The sequence below is a fragment of the Lissotriton helveticus genome, chromosome 12 (assembly GCF_964261635.1).
Source record: "Lissotriton helveticus chromosome 12, aLisHel1.1, whole genome shotgun sequence".
NCBI classification, from domain to species: domain Eukaryota; kingdom Metazoa; phylum Chordata; class Amphibia; order Caudata; family Salamandridae; genus Lissotriton; species Lissotriton helveticus.
The window spans coordinates 301,981,167-301,997,484 of NC_136073.1; the positions used below are offsets into that span (position 1 = coordinate 301,981,167).

The 16,318-nt window shown below is 45.4% G+C and overlaps 1 protein-coding gene across 7 annotated transcripts in view; it reads right to left on the reverse strand.

Moving 5' to 3' along the window:
- The window catches only part of LOC144799146 (uncharacterized), a 224,904-nt gene extending 215,487 nt beyond the window's left edge, over positions 1 to 9,417 (reverse strand). The window contains exon 1 of one of the 7 annotated variants that reach the window (XM_078670362.1): positions 8,925 to 9,417. The gene's annotated coding sequence lies outside the window, so the exon portion shown is untranslated. The remainder of the gene's footprint in view (positions 1 to 8,924) is intronic. The other 6 variants (XM_078670363.1, XM_078670361.1, XM_078670359.1 and 3 more) reach the window with 6 other exon arrangements.
- Between the last annotated feature and the right edge of the window lie 6,901 nt (positions 9,418 to 16,318).

Consider the following 16,318-nt stretch of genomic DNA (forward strand, 5'->3'; position numbering starts at 1 on the left):
TATGATATATTTACTTCTTAAGCGCGCGTTTACGCAAGGGTGTCTTGGCGCTAGCTTGAACCGAGCTAGAACCACTAGTGCTCATCATGCGGTCATACAGAGGCGCTACCTTTAAGGTTGGACAGCCCTGAAATATCCTGATCACACACCTTGTGGTGTCTGGGGGGAGTGGGGATGTTTCCTATAGTACATCCCAGTCCAGAATGCTGTACACAAAGCTACACATAGATTTACAACTACATATGGCCACTCGTTGATAGATGTCAGGTGCATGCACTTGAATTTGCTCATAATTTGTTGAAACAAAAGTAGCAATTTATAATAGGTCATTTTCACATAAAGCACTATATTGTGGAACAATTACGAACTTTCCTTATATTGGTCTGGTCTGGGTGTCATTTTAACTGCTTAGGTCTGTAACCACAAGGGGCCGTCGCGCGCAGTTTCTGAAGAGCTGTGGTTTGTGCCTAACACGCAGGGTGTGGCTCTGCGCAGTGTATACACCTGTGCTGTGCACCACATGTACATCGGCTGAGGAGACCATTAGCTGCAGGTGCCTGCTCTGAGGGTCTGCACGGCACCGATGCCACTCATTGCTGCAGCGCCTGTCCCCGCCCCGGCCTCTTCACCACCACGCAGCGCTACAGGGAAATATATAAAGAAAGGACCCAGGGGGCGCAGGCGGGCTCAAGCCGCGCAGAACTGCCAGACAGGCCGCACACGAGACGAGGTAATTTCAGAGTTCTACTCGCGTGCTCTCATGTATCTTTTCAAAAGTTTTGAAAGTTTATATTGCATTGTTAGGCCCCGGAGTATGAAAATGAGCTGAGCAGCCCACCCCTCATCTCACTTTTATAAATTGAGAGAATGCACCAGTCACTGCCTTGGCCCCACGGACACTGACTGCGAGTGCAACGTAATAACTCAACAGTAATATCCGACTACGTGTTACGCTTTCATGCAGTTCAAATCGGTGTTTCGCGCAAAAACTCAATTATGATCATCATTGCAAATGTATTTTCCATTATATTATTATTATTGCTAACGAGAACATAGTAAATAGAATCATTGTCGTTATTAGTATTAATATAACTATTATTGCTAAGTAATCATATTATATATGTGTGCACGGATCAACTAAAAAATATAAACAAGTCAGGTCCCGGGCCGGCAGCCAATCACAGCGCGGCCCGGGAATGACGTCACGGGGGTGTCCCGGGCCGGCAGCCAATCGCAGCGCGGCCCGGGACAAAGGGGCAGGGCTTAAAAAAAGCACCAGAAACGCCCCCGAATCGCGTTTTCAAGAGAAAGCGCGATTGACAGCCTCTGTCTCCCAATGGCTAGCCTCCATTTATGGAGCTAGCCAATGATAGATAGAAAAAAGAGTAGAGAGGCGCACTCAATGAAATTAGTAGCTCAAAAAGTCCATTAAATACGTAGATCTTCTGTCGTTTTCTTAAATATATTCTTTATTTTCATTCGCATAAAACGGCACAGCCAACGCGTTTCATCCCCAAAATGTGCCTAGGGAATTTCGTCAGGGCATATACTGAACAGTCAGGTTAATGAAGTGGTCTTAGAAAAGATCGCTCTATCGACGCTGTTATACGAACTTGATCGCAATAGATCTCAGTATTTTCCTGGGAAAGATATGTCGCTCAGGTCCAAATAAGATAAAAGTTCATGTCCCCCGAGTTGGCCGAAGATGCAGGTTTTGACGGACAGGGTGTCTGTAGATCCTGGACACATATAATGCCTTAGGGGAACTTCACGGCAACGGGCGTTCAGCGTCCTCCAGGGGGTAACCGGCTCGTGTGGTGCCTACTCTTCGCGTTATTGCGGAAAGTACCTCTGATATGGTACCCGTACTCCACTGCTCCTCCTCGTGGATTAGTGGCAGAGGCGGGTCATCACCCGACATAGAACTCAAGAGGTTTTGCTAGCGCATGCGTACTTCGTACGCATTGCTAGGCAAAACCTAAAAACTTACAACCAAATTTACAAAACTGTTACAGGAAGAGGTGATAGTAATGCTTTCAGTATTGTGTTGGCTAATTTTGATAATCAATTAGCCCCCAAAGATTTGTATTCGTATAATATGGTTCAAGTTTTTTTTTTTTTTTAAAAGAAAGAACTGAAGTCTGAGTTAAATCGACAACCATGTTAGTAAATTCTGAAACTTAGCAACAGAGTTTGCGTTTACTAGATTGTTATAAAATTCGATCTGTGATCAGGTGGTTATGCATGCCTCAAATCCTGCAATTTAAGAAAGGCTATGGACGAATGGGGATGCATGTCAGGACGATGTGCTTGCAATTGTGCGCAAAGCAGAGATATCTGGTAGACGAATGGGGATGCATGTCAGGACGATGTGCTTGCAATTGTGCGCAAAGCAGAGATATCTGGTAGATGCGCGAGTGCATTGAGGAAAGAAGTAAATGAACAGTCAGAGATGGTTGCTAAAATAATAGGAAGCACAAAACAGAAATAAGCATGGAATACACCTAGAAATGTAAGTGTATACAAAGAACTACCCAAGTGCTGTAGGTGTGGAAGTGCTGAGCATTTGGGAAATCAGGTCCTTCTAAAAAGTTAAGTATAGCACATATGGCATTCATCAAGTCAAAGGTATGCAGGAGGAGAACAAAATCAGCTAAATGTGTAAGGGAGTATGAAGAATCCGATGGTGACACTAGTAGGAATGATGAAGGCAGATGAGAATGTTGTTCCGAGTTCAAGACAAAACTGGGTTTTGGATGAAGATTGGGGGAGTTGGTATCAAAATCTATGCGGATTCCAGCTCACCTCATACTATTATAAAGGAAGCGGTACGGAGGAAGAACTTTGTGGATAAAGTGGGTTTGAAGCTATTGCATCCTATCGAACAGATGGTTATGGATGAGAAAAAAAAAATTCAAAATAACAGGATGCTGTCGATTCAGACTTTAATTTAAAAATCGTAGTACATATGAACTGAACGTTTCTGAGAAGGGTCAATCTGTGCTTGGTTGGATCAGAATTAATAACAGTATCCTTGATTCAGATGGCAGAGAATAGGTATTAGTTATGGATGAAGGTGTGAAATTATGGGATAAAATAGTAAAAAATGTCACTCTGCATTTGAGAAAATATTGGCAACTTGTGTGGATTCAAACATAAAATCAGACTCAAGGAAGGGGTTCTACTGAAAATACATAAAGTTAGAAACTTCTCCATATCATTTAAGAGAAGATGTAGCAAAAGAACTGGAGGTTGCAAGAATAATAGAACATAGAGGCATTCATGGGTTTCGCCTCTGGTGGTGGCACGTAAGAGTAACGGTAAACTGAGGTTATGCGTTGATTTATGCCATGCGAACAACATTATAGTTAACCAATTATTTGGCAACATCCTGGTGCACACTTTTTTCAAGATGACATACTTGTGTACGGGAAAAATAGGGTAGAGCATGATAACATTTTGGATTAAGTGTTGAGAATTTTGGGTTCAAATGGTTTCATCATTGAATATTCAAAGTGTACATTTGTGGAGAGCAGTGTTACCTATGTATGGCATGTAATTAATGGCGGTGGCATTACGTCTACTCTGACTGATTTTATTTTGAGAGCACTAGCTCTACCTGAAGGATGAGGTCAGGCCATGTATAGGTTTGGCAGAAGTCTGCTCAAATGGCAAGAACTTACAGCATAAGCAAAATACTAAAATAAATAGGAGCAAGTTTGATTGGTCACCTGATAGTGAGTCGGATATTTGTAGTGTGAAAGAGTGCTTAACAAATGTGGCTTCGTTAAAAAGATTTAACGAAGATGCCCACAGTGTAATTACCACAGAGGCAAGCTGCAAGAGGTTGGGGACTGCCCTAACCCAGGGGGAGCAGGATGGGAAGCAAAATGTGGTTGCCTATGGCCCCATATCACCTACAGAAGAAAAATGTTGCTTAATAAAAAAAAGAAACACTGGCTTGTGTTTGGGCAACAGATCATTTTAGAGTGTTTGTGTGAGGGAAAATGATTCACATTAAGGTGTGATCAGAAACCATCAGTGAAAGTGCTTACACCTGAAAGCACCATCAATACATCAGCCAGGGTGGCGAAATGGTCTGTCCTACTGCAGGACTACAATACATTTAGAAAGTATAATTGGTTCCTGGCAAAGAAAATGTGATTGCTGACTTCTTATCGATAATGCCTTACAACTGGAAATGTGTGAAGAAGAATTTGGGAATCCAACCAAAATGCATATGTACATAACCAAGGAGACACATATCAAAAGAGACACATGGAAAGCAGAGTACACAGAAGAGGAGGTGTTGACCAAGGTTAGTGAATATCTTGACACGGTGTGGCCAAGCAAGGTAGAAATGGGAAACCTGATAAAAACCTTTCTGGGAGGTGAGATAGGAACTTGAGTGTGTCGGGGAAGAGTAGATATGGAGATGGGTAGAGAGCAATTCCACCAAAAGGTTTGAGGAACTAAGTGGCGAATTTACGACATTGCGCACATTTTGGCATTGTCAACACTAAACAGGCCTTTAAAGCATCATCTGGTGGCCTGAGATGGACACAGAAATAAGGAGATATACGTGTGTGACTGTGAGATCTATAAAACAGCTGACAAATCCTTAGTCACGTTGAGACCTCCAATTGGCGCAAGTCATGTATGTAATTCCCTAAGTGAGTGTGTAGCTATTAACATAATGGGATCAAGAGAAACGGACACAAGTTTAGATATGTTGTACAGATGGCCTATGTAGGAAGCTGGCTCCGTATATACTATACAAAAAACGAGGTATAGTGTACACAGAGTCCAGTAGAACCCCAAAGGTAGGCAGAGGTAAAATTAGATAGAACCTTACTCTCCATTTGTGGTAGTGTGGTCGAGCAGTAAGGCTGTATCAGAGCGTAATGGTAATCATTTGTTGTACACACTCAATCAGCAAATGATGTCACACACAAAGACTGCACTCAGACCAATTTTGTTTGTATAAAAATATTAAGTTATTTTATTTCCGGAACTAAGCCATGCTTGGCACAGGTAAGTGAAATATACAGATTACTTTTTAAGTTACTTTTTCTACTTAGTGTGAAAGGCCTAGCTATCACACTGGGGCATTTCGTAGAGAAGAGGCAAGTAAAATCAGACTTGCACAGTTGTCATTTTTCAGGTTTCCATACAAATCAACTCCTCACATTTTTTCAGAGAAAAATAAACAGTCAATAGGTTTCTATGGAGAGAAATGAAGATAACGGTTACCAGGTAAGTACTCGGTCTTTGGGGTAAGAACAAGGGTTCTCCCCAGGGTCAAGGATGCACCCTTATTACAACCTCAGGTAAGAGAGCGAAGTTGGGATGCCTGGGGATGATGGGACACTGTCGCTTGGGCCACCCAAGGCCGTGGGCTTCGGGTGCAGGCATCTGGTTTCTCTTACCAGCTCCGGGCGCTGTCGGGGGGGATCCTTCAGAAAGAGGCTGCAGGCTTCACTTGGGAATTTGAGGCAGGTTCGAGATCTCAGATCAGAATCTCAGGGGAGACCTCCTTGTGGTGTTAGGCCACTCAAACTCGGGTCGTAGGCGACAGATGCAGACTCGGCCAGAGTCTGTGGGTGAACAAATCCGTATTCAGAGGAGACAAATCCGTATTCAGAGGAGACAAAGTCTTCTTTGAAATGCAGGGCAGATCCTTTGGGGTCTTGAGGTTGCTAGCTGCAGGACACACCCGAGTTTCGGCAAGTTCAAGGTGGGGACAGGCCGATTGGTTGTTTCTTGTTGGGGCGGCAAGGTTCGGGGGTGCTCCTAAATACTAGATTAAGGGGTGTTACAGGTAAGTAACGGTTGGGACCAATGGGTCCATTCCATGGGCTGGGCACACCCCCTATTATGCCACCCTCAAGTGGGAGGGGGGCATATGCCTCACTCTGGTTGGCTAGGTACCCCCCCCATCTGCAACATGGCGGCGACAGAGTTGTGCTTCACCTTGCCTCTCCCACCTGAGGGGTGGGGTTGGCTGAGGTGGGCACATCTCCCTTCCTCACTTTGTTTTCCCGCTGGTTCTCTCGCCCCAAGTGGGGGGTCTGATCCGGTGGGGACCAGTTGCTGGAAGCAGCAAAAGGCCTGGGGAAAGCTCACAAAGGCAGCAAGCCTTTGTGGAGCCTACTCATCCTGGGGGAGGAGGCTTCCCACCTCGTCCCAGGATGTGCATTGTTTCAGACCCCCGAGAGCAGCAGGCTCTCGACCCAGGGGTCCAGCGACATGTCTGGTTGTGGCAGCTGGGGAGCAGCCACTTTTTCAGGGGGCATCTCTAAGATGCCCTCTGTGTGTATTTGTAATTAAACCCCACACTGGCATCAGTGAGGGTTTAATGTGCTGAGGAGTTTGATGACAAACTTCTACGTTTTCAGTAAAGCCATTATGGTACTGTGGAGTTCATAATGCCAAACTTCCAGCACCATATACTCTTAATGGCATTACAATATCTAAGAATTGGCTTAGACAATGTAGGGATATAGGGCTCATGCACCTGTACACTAACCATTGGTATACTGCACCCAGCTAGAGGGGTGGCTGATCTATGCCAGGACAGTGGGTTGTAGGCATGGCACACAGGGATATGTGCAATGTCCACTCCTCACTTTGTTCTGCACCAAAACACGCAGCATACAAAAGGCAATGTGTGTGGGTACAGGACCTCCAAGGGTGGCACAATAAGTTCTGCAGCCTCTATGGTCACAGTGCCCTGGGTACCTGTGGTACCATATACATGGGGCTGGCCTGTGGCCAGAGAGTACTAAATGGGTTTTGTTTTCAATGCAGTTTTAGGGAAAGAACATAGGCTCAGGGTACCTGTTTGGGAAGTGCCCAGGGCACACTCAGTCAAAGTACATCTGCAAATCAGCAAAAAAAGTGGGGACAACCATGCAAAAAGCGGGCACTTTCTTGCAGCCCATTCTTAAAATTGTAGAGAAAGTGGACTCTAATAAGTATTTGCATTTCTAGATCAGTTATTTTTGTTGGAAGGTATTCCAGCAAACTTACTTCGTGATAAGGGGGTGCAATTTACATCCATTAAAAACAAAGAATACTTTCAGAAATTTGCATTGTACAACCCAAGCAGCAATGGTATGGTTGAGCGCTTCAACCAAGTAATAAAGAACGCCATTCAGTGTGTGGTAAAAGACAAAATGTATGGGAGACTCAGCTGGAGAAGTTGGTTTGGTGTAAAGTTCAAGTATAGTAGAGTGGCCAGAGGAGTCAGTAAATGGTATGTTGGAATCGGTGCAAACTAAAAGAAAAGATTAGTATGATAACAAACATGCAACAAAAAATTTGAAATTATAGTGGGACAATGGGTAAAAGTAAAGAAATCTGGTAAGGTAACAAAAGTAGGTTATGCGAGCCCTTCAAAGTTGGGAAAGTGATGAAGAATGCTGTATGGCTATGGAAGGGTGAAGAATCTAACAAAGAAAATAAAACGTGTGGTTGAAGGATTATGTATCTCTGTTAATTTTCATCTATTGTAATTGCATTTATATAGTGCTTACTACCCATGACGAAGAGTCAAAGCGCTTTTTCGACGAGTAGCACGCTATTCCAGGACCCATAATGGATTAGTGTTGAATTAGTATAGTGAAACATGTAGGTACATTTTAAGTGGTGGATAGGTTAGTCAGTTAATTGGATTTGGAATGATAGCAGAAGGATAGAGGACGACAAAGGTTTGTATTTATATAGCGCTTGTTGGCGCATGCTATTCAGGAAGCCTACAAAGGATTAGTGGTGAATTAATATGGTGAAATATGAAGTAATTTCAGTGGTGGATATTAGTCAGTTACTTGGAGTGAGAAGGATAGCAGAGGGATAAAAGGGGAAGAAAGAATTGCATTCATATAGCACTTGTTACCCCTGATGGGTGTTGAAGCGCTTTTTCTGGCGAGTAGCACGCCACTCCAGAACCCATAAAGGATTACTGTTGAAAATTAGTATAGTAAAAAAAATATGAAGTAATTTGAGTAGGGAGAAGGCGTCGAAAGGAAAGGACTCCAAATATTCTTAAAAACTCCCACTTCTATTAGTCACACTGCGGAGAACTTGTATGTTTAAGTAAGACCTGCCTAAACAGAATAGTATGTTTGTTAATCATGTATTTGTTTGCATTTTTAAAACAGGAATAGACCGTAGCTGCAGTGTTTGAATATGTATAGACATATTCAAACATTGCCAATTTAGTAAAATAATTCTGAGGCGCGGCATTAAAAAGTTTGAAGAACACAGCTCTAGGGGAACGGTTAGGGACACTCCATGGTACTTTGGGAAGGCTGTACTGTACCTGTTTGCACAGGTCTATCCTTATATGAATAAGGATGGGTTAAACCAGACCGAGTGGTGGATTTCTTCATAACAGGCGCTCCAGTGATACAAGGAATATCAAACTTAATCTTTCGAGAAGCACTACAAAAAACAAACCCTGCAGTGTGGGTCCTCTTGGAATTAAAATTCTAGTACTCGTCGCTCGGGGATAACGACCCAATGAGGGGAGTGGACCTATGTTTTCTAAATGCGTGGATGGGATGGCAGACAGACTGTAAGGATTCGTGGAAAGCAGCATACAAGACAGCTAGCCCATGAATCGGTGGGAATGGCGGGAGGTCTGTTTTTGCGGACTGGGTAGAGGGGCCCTTGGACTGGAAGAACAGTCTGGATGAGGGCCCTCCCACCATTCTGCAGGGGCGCCATCAGTATTATCACCCAATTGCCCTGTACGGAGTCTGAAAGAAGCAACGGCAGAACAACAATGTAAACAGGTACATGCACGGGCTTCGCCGCGGCTCAAGAGCTGCAGCCTCCTTTGTCCGTTGGTGGCTGCACGCTCCGTAGGCCTTGAGCTAACTTGACCTATGCGCCCAAGATGGTCAGCAAGCCTCTCTTACCTGCTTTTTGATGCGGTCCGTCCCGCTGTGGCTCCGCCTGAAAGGTGGGAGTGTGTTGTATCCTGCTCAGGGATTGAGGCTCGGCGGTTGTTCGTAACTCGCCTTCCCGCACGGCTAATGGAATGAGAGGCGGCTACAGAAAGCGATAGAAGGGGGAGGGGCGATAGAGCGAGAACGCTGGCAAGAGCGCCGTCAAGCCAAAACAAGCGTGAGAGCGCCACCTATGGAACACAAACCCAAATGCACGGCCGACTGCTCAATTACAGTAGTTACAAAAAAATATCGCAGATCTAATTTGCCCCTAGACAACGGTGTTACGTTATCCTGGACTTTACATACTTGTTATTCCAAATAACTGCTACGGCGTCTTCAACAGAACGAGGAGGGTTTTGAAAAAGTATAGGTAACAAGACGTTTTACTATGCCAATGAATGAAGGGCTCCGGAGGCCTTGAACACTGCTGTCCTTTTTCTATGTCTTAAAATTGGAACTTGTTTTGTAGATTAAATGACATAAGGGTTAGAAGTAAGATGGTGGTGGGGATAGCAATTAAAGACGGACTAAAGAGACGACGGGGCTTGCGTAGTTTTTAAATGAGGACTTTGAACGTAGGTAGCAGCCATCTGGAAACGGTGGCACATTTCATTGTAGTGGTAATAAATGAAGTGATAATTTCGTCGCCAGGGCTCGTTGAGCATGACAGACATAGTTAATTTTGCAGAAAACGTCATTTCTAGACAGTACGGCACGCTATAGAGGTGGTGGAGTATTTTCCTAACAAGCAAGGTTTGCAGCACGAGTAACAGAAGCAGGAGGTGTGGAGTCGTAGGCATCAGATTAAATAAAGAAACACGGTTGTGGTCAGTCCAGCGCCAATTTCCGCTATTTAAGTATCACATAATTGCCAACATTTGAAAACAATTTCCAAGTTCACTTTACAGCACAGCTAACAATTACTAATATGAAAATGTACCACACCCACTGCCCCTAAGCTCCACCCACTCTGCCCAACCCACATATTAATTTTTATTTATGTGTTTTTATATAGCGCGGACTTTACCCAAAGGCGTCAGAGTGCTTCAGAATACGAACAATAACGATACATGAGGAGAAAATTACAAGTGAACAAATTAGAAAAGCAAACCTTAAGTTACATGAGGCAAAAGTGACAATTGTGAGCATGAGGTAGCAAATGGTGCAATACAGGAGGAAAAAGTGACGTGTGCAGGTTACAAGAGAAAACAAAGTACAATTAGAGGTATAATACTGCAATATATGGCAGACACTCAAGCACAAGAACAAACGTTACGTAGGCAATGGTGGCACTTGTGCAAGTATCTAAAGCAAACCAAATGTGAGAGGTAGAAAACAGTGTGTTACAAGAGAAAAGTGGTGTGTGCATGTTACAAAAGAGTACCAAACACAGGTACAAGGATAATACTGCAATAAATGGCAAACACTCCAACCACAAGAACACACTGGGAAGGCACTTCCATAGTCATGGAGAATATAATTTTTAATAATGGGAGATCTTCCTTCAGATAGAGAGGGTGTGAATTAAATTTGGAGGTGTTTTTGGAGGAGGACAACTTTGAGGTCCGTTTTGATGGCCTGGGATGAGGTGGTGGTGGTCCGGAGCTGAGGCGGAAGTGAGTTCCACATTCTCACTGAAAAGGATTGGGCCATCGATCTTTCCTTCTTGAAAGTGGGAAGTTCAAGCAGTACATTTTCCGCATTACGAGATGGTCTAGAGCCTCCAGAGAGTTTCAGTTTATTCACTAGGTAGCGAGGAGAGGAGTGCAAGGCTTTTTGGGTGATACAGGCAGTCTTGTAGATAGCTCTAGCCTCGATGGGAAGCCAGCGGAGGGTGGATAACATGGATGTGATGTGGTCGCTTCTTTTGGCCCCATAAATGAAATGAGCTGCTGAATGGAGAACAGATTTATGGGGAGGACAGGTGGGATTTGGGGAGGCCAGTAAGAAGATAATTGCAGTAGTCCAGTCTGGAGAGGACCGGCGATTGCACCAGGGTTTTAAGGTCATTGTGGAAAAAGGGTTCAGGCAGATCAGGTCGTTTACCCCTTTTCTAGGTTTGCCCGGCGTTAGCCGCTTCTCACCCAACTCACGATTACCCAAATAAAGAGGCAGGCGCTGGAGACTGGAAGGCAGGAAACAGGAGTTTATTTCCGACGGAACAGAACACGTCAAATCAGACAACAGGGTATCTTCTCGAGGTGCTCTAACAAGTTTCTCTACGGCTCAGTCTTTTATACACAGGTTTATGATGTACAAACATTCCTTATTGCAATAAAGACACTTTGAAGTACAAAAAGGGCATGTTTGGGACCCCAGCTCCAGGCCCATTCCCATACTGACCGCTCTGATGTTGTTTTCCCCTCCCAAATGTGACATGTGGTTGTAATCTGCAGCCGGACATTCCAACAGGGCACGAGGGCAGGAAGGGGTGGTCAGATCTAAGGTTGGGCGGGCGATAAGATCATGTTTCGCTATGCAGGGCCGGAGGGGTACATCCACGAGACCTAGTTTTATGATGTGGGACTGGGTCGAGAGGCCAGGTGTAGCCGGGGGGGGGGGGGGCATCAGAAGAGAGGAAGGGTGTTCCTGGGAGGGATGCGGGGGTGTCGGTCAGGTCTAGGGGTGTGAAGGCCTTGATTAATCACCGCTCCTCTGATGTGAGGCGAGGTCCTACTGTAGGAAGCAATAAACTGCATCTGTTGGGCTAGGTGATGGCCTGGGATCAGGCCGGGTAATCGGGCAGGGAGGAAGAGGTTTACCAAAAGGGCCCGTTCTATGAGTAGAATGAAAGAGCGAGGGGGCAGGGGTCCAGCACGGAGACAAGGTCGTGTTTAGCGGTGCGTTTATGGCCCGAACAGGAGAGACCGGGGGCTGTCGGGGCGCGGGGTGCTTGCGGGGCTGGAGAGAGGGAGAGAGAGAGATGATGGCTATCGGCAATGGGCAGGGAGGTCATGACACAAAGATGGCTACTATCTATGTTCGTGATGGAACCTAAAAGGGAACAAGATGGCGGGGCCACTGTTTCGTGACTTTCTTTACCTTCAACAGTGGCGAGGGTGAACACAAATGAACGCCGCTTATGTACATATACATTTTGTCATTTTCCACAGTCGCCGCTTTTTACATAAGCTAGATCATTTCCGTATTTATCATACATATAGTCGTGTGTAGTCAATGGAATAGCGTTTGTCAATATTGGTAGACTTACATATAACCGTGTGTAGTTGATGCAACATACGAGGTGGAATACATATAAATTTACATTTGTCGTACTTAAAAGTAACCGATGAAATATTTTACAGGCAAAAGTGATTGAGGGAGGAATTCAGTCCAATACAAGCAATTAGTCAAGGGGTGTAGAAAGTTCCGAAAAAGGGGGGGGGGTCTTCGCCACAGTGTCTTTATTAGTAGCGAGTCATCACTGGTAGGTTCTGGTAGTTCGTTTTCTTCCGTTGGCGCTGTTGAGCACCGGCGGTGGAGCTATAGGTCCAGCTCCGGTCCTTCTTTACACGTCGCAGGGTGTGATCTGTCCTTTGCCGTTAGGCCACAGTCCTGTTTCCTAGCTAATTCTCTCTTAAGGGTGCCTTATGCTGGGCACCTGCATTTCTGTCTCGGAGTCAAAATCCACGTGGAAAGGATAGAAGGGGATTTGTCGGATAATCGGGGGAGGAGAGGGCGGAGTGGGACCGGATCTTTGAGACGGACCAAGGGAGCAAAAGGGTGATGCGCAGGTGTGGAAAAGTCAGCCCATAACGCACCTGATGCCCAGGCTGCTGGCGCAGGACGCCTCTTAGTTTCCATTTTGAACAATTACCAAATAAAGAGACGGGCGCTGGAAGCAGGAAGACAAGAATAGAGTTTTATTTCTCATGAGGAGAGCCTGTCATTTCGGACACTCGCATAGTGTCTTCAGGAGGTGCTCTAACAAGTTCTCTGAGGCTTCGTCTTTTATACACATGTTTATGATGCACAAACATTCCTTATTACAATAAAGATGCTTTGAAGTAGAAAAAGGCATGCTTGGAATCCCAGCTTCAGGCCTATTCCCATACCAGTCGCTCAGATGTCATCCTCCCCTCCTGAATGTAACAAGAGAGATTGTGATCTCTCAGCCGGACATTCCTACAGGACACGAGGGCAGGAGGGGATGATCAGGTCAAAGGTTGGTCAGGTGATAAGGTCGGACACTTCAGTTGGTGTATCACGGTTTTGTTATGCTGGGCAAGGAAAAGGGGGATGTACATCCACGAGGCTTGGTCTTAGGACTTGGGACCGGGTCGAGAGGCCAAGTGCAGCCGGGGGGGGGGGGGTTGTCAGCTGAGGGGAAGGGTGTTCTTGGGAGGAAATGGGGGGTGTGGGTCAAGCAGGAGTGCTACTTCTAGAGCAGGGTCACGCAGAGGGAGAGGGTCTTGTGGCTGATGCATGAGCAGTGCGCGCGGGGAGGGGTGCCGGGGACAGATGGGCAGAGAGGCCATGGTGTCTAAAATGGCTGTCGTGTACGTGTGTGCATGGGTCTATGCTGGCGGGATAACACAGTCAGTGTTTTAGCGATATCCGTTCTGCTTACAACAAGGGGTACAGTGCACACAAATGAACGCCGCTTATGTACATATACATTGCCATTTTCAACAGTCGCCGCTTTTTTACATAAGCTAGTTCAGTTCTAAACAGTCGATACGATTGGCGGAATGCGGTACATATGATTTTACATTTGTTGGGTTAGTCATACAAGTCTAGAGATCGACATAATACTTAGTTGGAGTCAATCAGGAAAAATGTTCAGAAACATTATAGAATCAAGTTCAGACTTTCTCTCCGGTGACATCAACATACAGTAAAAGTACTCTGATACCTTCGGGTCTTATCAGTGCAATAAGAGACTTTTTGGAAAACTAAATACATGAGTGACCGATGAAACATTTTTGAAAGCAATACAAAATGGTTGAGGGAGGAATTCAATTCGATACAAGCACTTAGTCAAGGGGTGGGTAGAAAGTTCAGGAAGGGGGTTTTCGTCACAATGTCTTTTTAACAGAGTCCGTCTTCTTTCATTGGCGCTGTTGAGCACCGGCGGTGGAGCTATAGGTCCAGCTCGTATTCATCCTTACGCGTTGCAGGGTGCGATCAGTCCTCTGCTGTTAGATCACAGTCCTGTTTCCTAACTGATCTTCTTAGGGGTGCCTCATGCTGGGCACCTGCGTGTCTTTCTTCTTTCGTGGCAAAAACCTTATTCTATAGTCAAAAGTTATGCGAAAAGGGTGATGTTGTTGAATAATCAAGGGAAGAGAGGGCGGAGTGGGATCAGATCTTTGAGCACACCAAGGGACCACAAGGAGCAAAGGACGACGAGCAGGCAGGCCCATCAGTCGGGCTCAAAAAGGACGGGGACTTCAGGCACGAGTGGGTCAGCAAACCGAGGGCTTCAAGGTAGCCCTTCATTCCTTAATCTGCCGAGTTTGAGAGTGGTGCCTCGTCCCGCGTCTCGTTGCTCTGTGACTCCACCTTTGGTCGCGGTCACACGTGCTTCATGATCTGTGGCCAGGCTGTGCGTCATGTCCAGCTCCTCTCCTCCGGTGATTGTATCTTTGAATGGGTACAAAACAAGTTTTAGAAAAACTGGCAGGAGAAGACATTTATACATCTCAATTCCGTCCCCAATCCTATGTGGGTGGGTGATAAGTTCATCGGTCACAGTCAGAAGTCATCACTTATGGAGTATGTAGGAGGGCATTACCATTGAATTCATAAACCTGTTTGGCGTTCATTCGTGACGTATGTGGAGAGAAATAGGACCTTTATACACAGTGTATTATATCAAACTCAAAATCGAGTCCTTATGTAGAGACTCGCCCTTTTTCTTTTTAACCCAAGTATCGACAATCTTACATTTCCCTTCGGGGTCGGCTAACTCTTGCAAGCAGGAGCGTTATCGTCAGGAAGAAGGAGGAGGGGGGGGGGGCAGATGTTAAACATGCCTTTCTTGGGGAATGACCGTTAATCAAGGTCATCAATTACGCTTCGAGGGTAGCTGACATGAAGCTGGGGTTAATCGGGGGAAGCGGGGACGCTTTGGACAGGGAGCTGGGGTCAATCGGGAGAATCGGGGGGGCACTTTGAACATCCGCACTTAAGTGCAGAGGGGTGAGGTAATCTGGGCAGTGGGAATTGTATTTCTAACGAGCTGGAAAACAGAAGACCATTGACGTTATAGTCCCCCTATGAAAAGGCCAGATTAGGGGACATCAGTCGTCTTACCTGTCCTTTCCTTCATTACCGACTCGGGTTCTATCGTTTTGCAGAAAGGAGAGGTAGTAATATGGCAAGTCACAATCGTTTTAGTTCCTGTCAATTTTGCCGAACACCTTTGTTGTTCGAGGAGACCCAATTAGGTTTTGTGCCGGGGGGGCACAGCGCTAACATACAAGGGAGGAGGGACCAAGGGGGCTTGAGAGAGAGAGAGAGAGAGAGAGAGAGAGAGAGAGAGAGAGCGCACTCTAAATGGTCCATTCAGTACACGTATGACATGGAGAGAGAAAGAGAGAGAGAGAGAGAGAGAGAGAGAGAGAGACGTGTACAATAATGGGTCATTCAGTGCGCGCACAACACAGAACAACAGGGGTTAAGTAATACGGAAACACAGGCAGAGGGATGACGTAGATCCATACATTACGTACACACATACTCAGGTGAGGGAGACAGTACATGTATTATATACAAAAATCCAAGACAAGACATATAACCGTTATTGGCCATAATGATCTCTTCCTGTATGCTACGCATCCTTAGCATCCTAAGCTCTTTTTACCCTTTTCTTTCCTTTTATTGTCAGCTGCCTTTACTGGTCTTTGTGGTTGTACACACTTACGCCTTTGGCAACCAGTCAAGAACTAACCTGGTCGGGCTAATGTGTTTCCAGGCTGAGGCAACAGTGGGTGTCAGTTGGGAGAACAATAGGGCAGCTCTGAGTTTCCGGTCCATGAGGGTGTGGAAAGGATGTAGTAATTTCTAAACGCTGACAACATTCCTAGTCCTCCAAACGGAGGGTACTAGAGTAAACCTCACCTCAGAATATTCTTTTAAACTTTCCCTATTTAGTTAAGTGTAGAATGCTTAATCATAAGTGCACGTCATTTTTGGTTGTATTATTCGGGGTGCCAAGCGAAGTCACATTTTGTATTATTTTTTTTTTTTCGCTTCAAGCTGTCCTTTCAAGCGCTAAGTTCAGGGTATTGTTCGCTCATCGTGTGTAGGTACCATAATCGAACCCCTTTTTCCCATCTCTTCGTGCGCTAGATCACCGTTTTCTTTTTAAATTTTAATCGACGTTCCAATGTGACCTGCAGAAAGAGGGAAAAAGA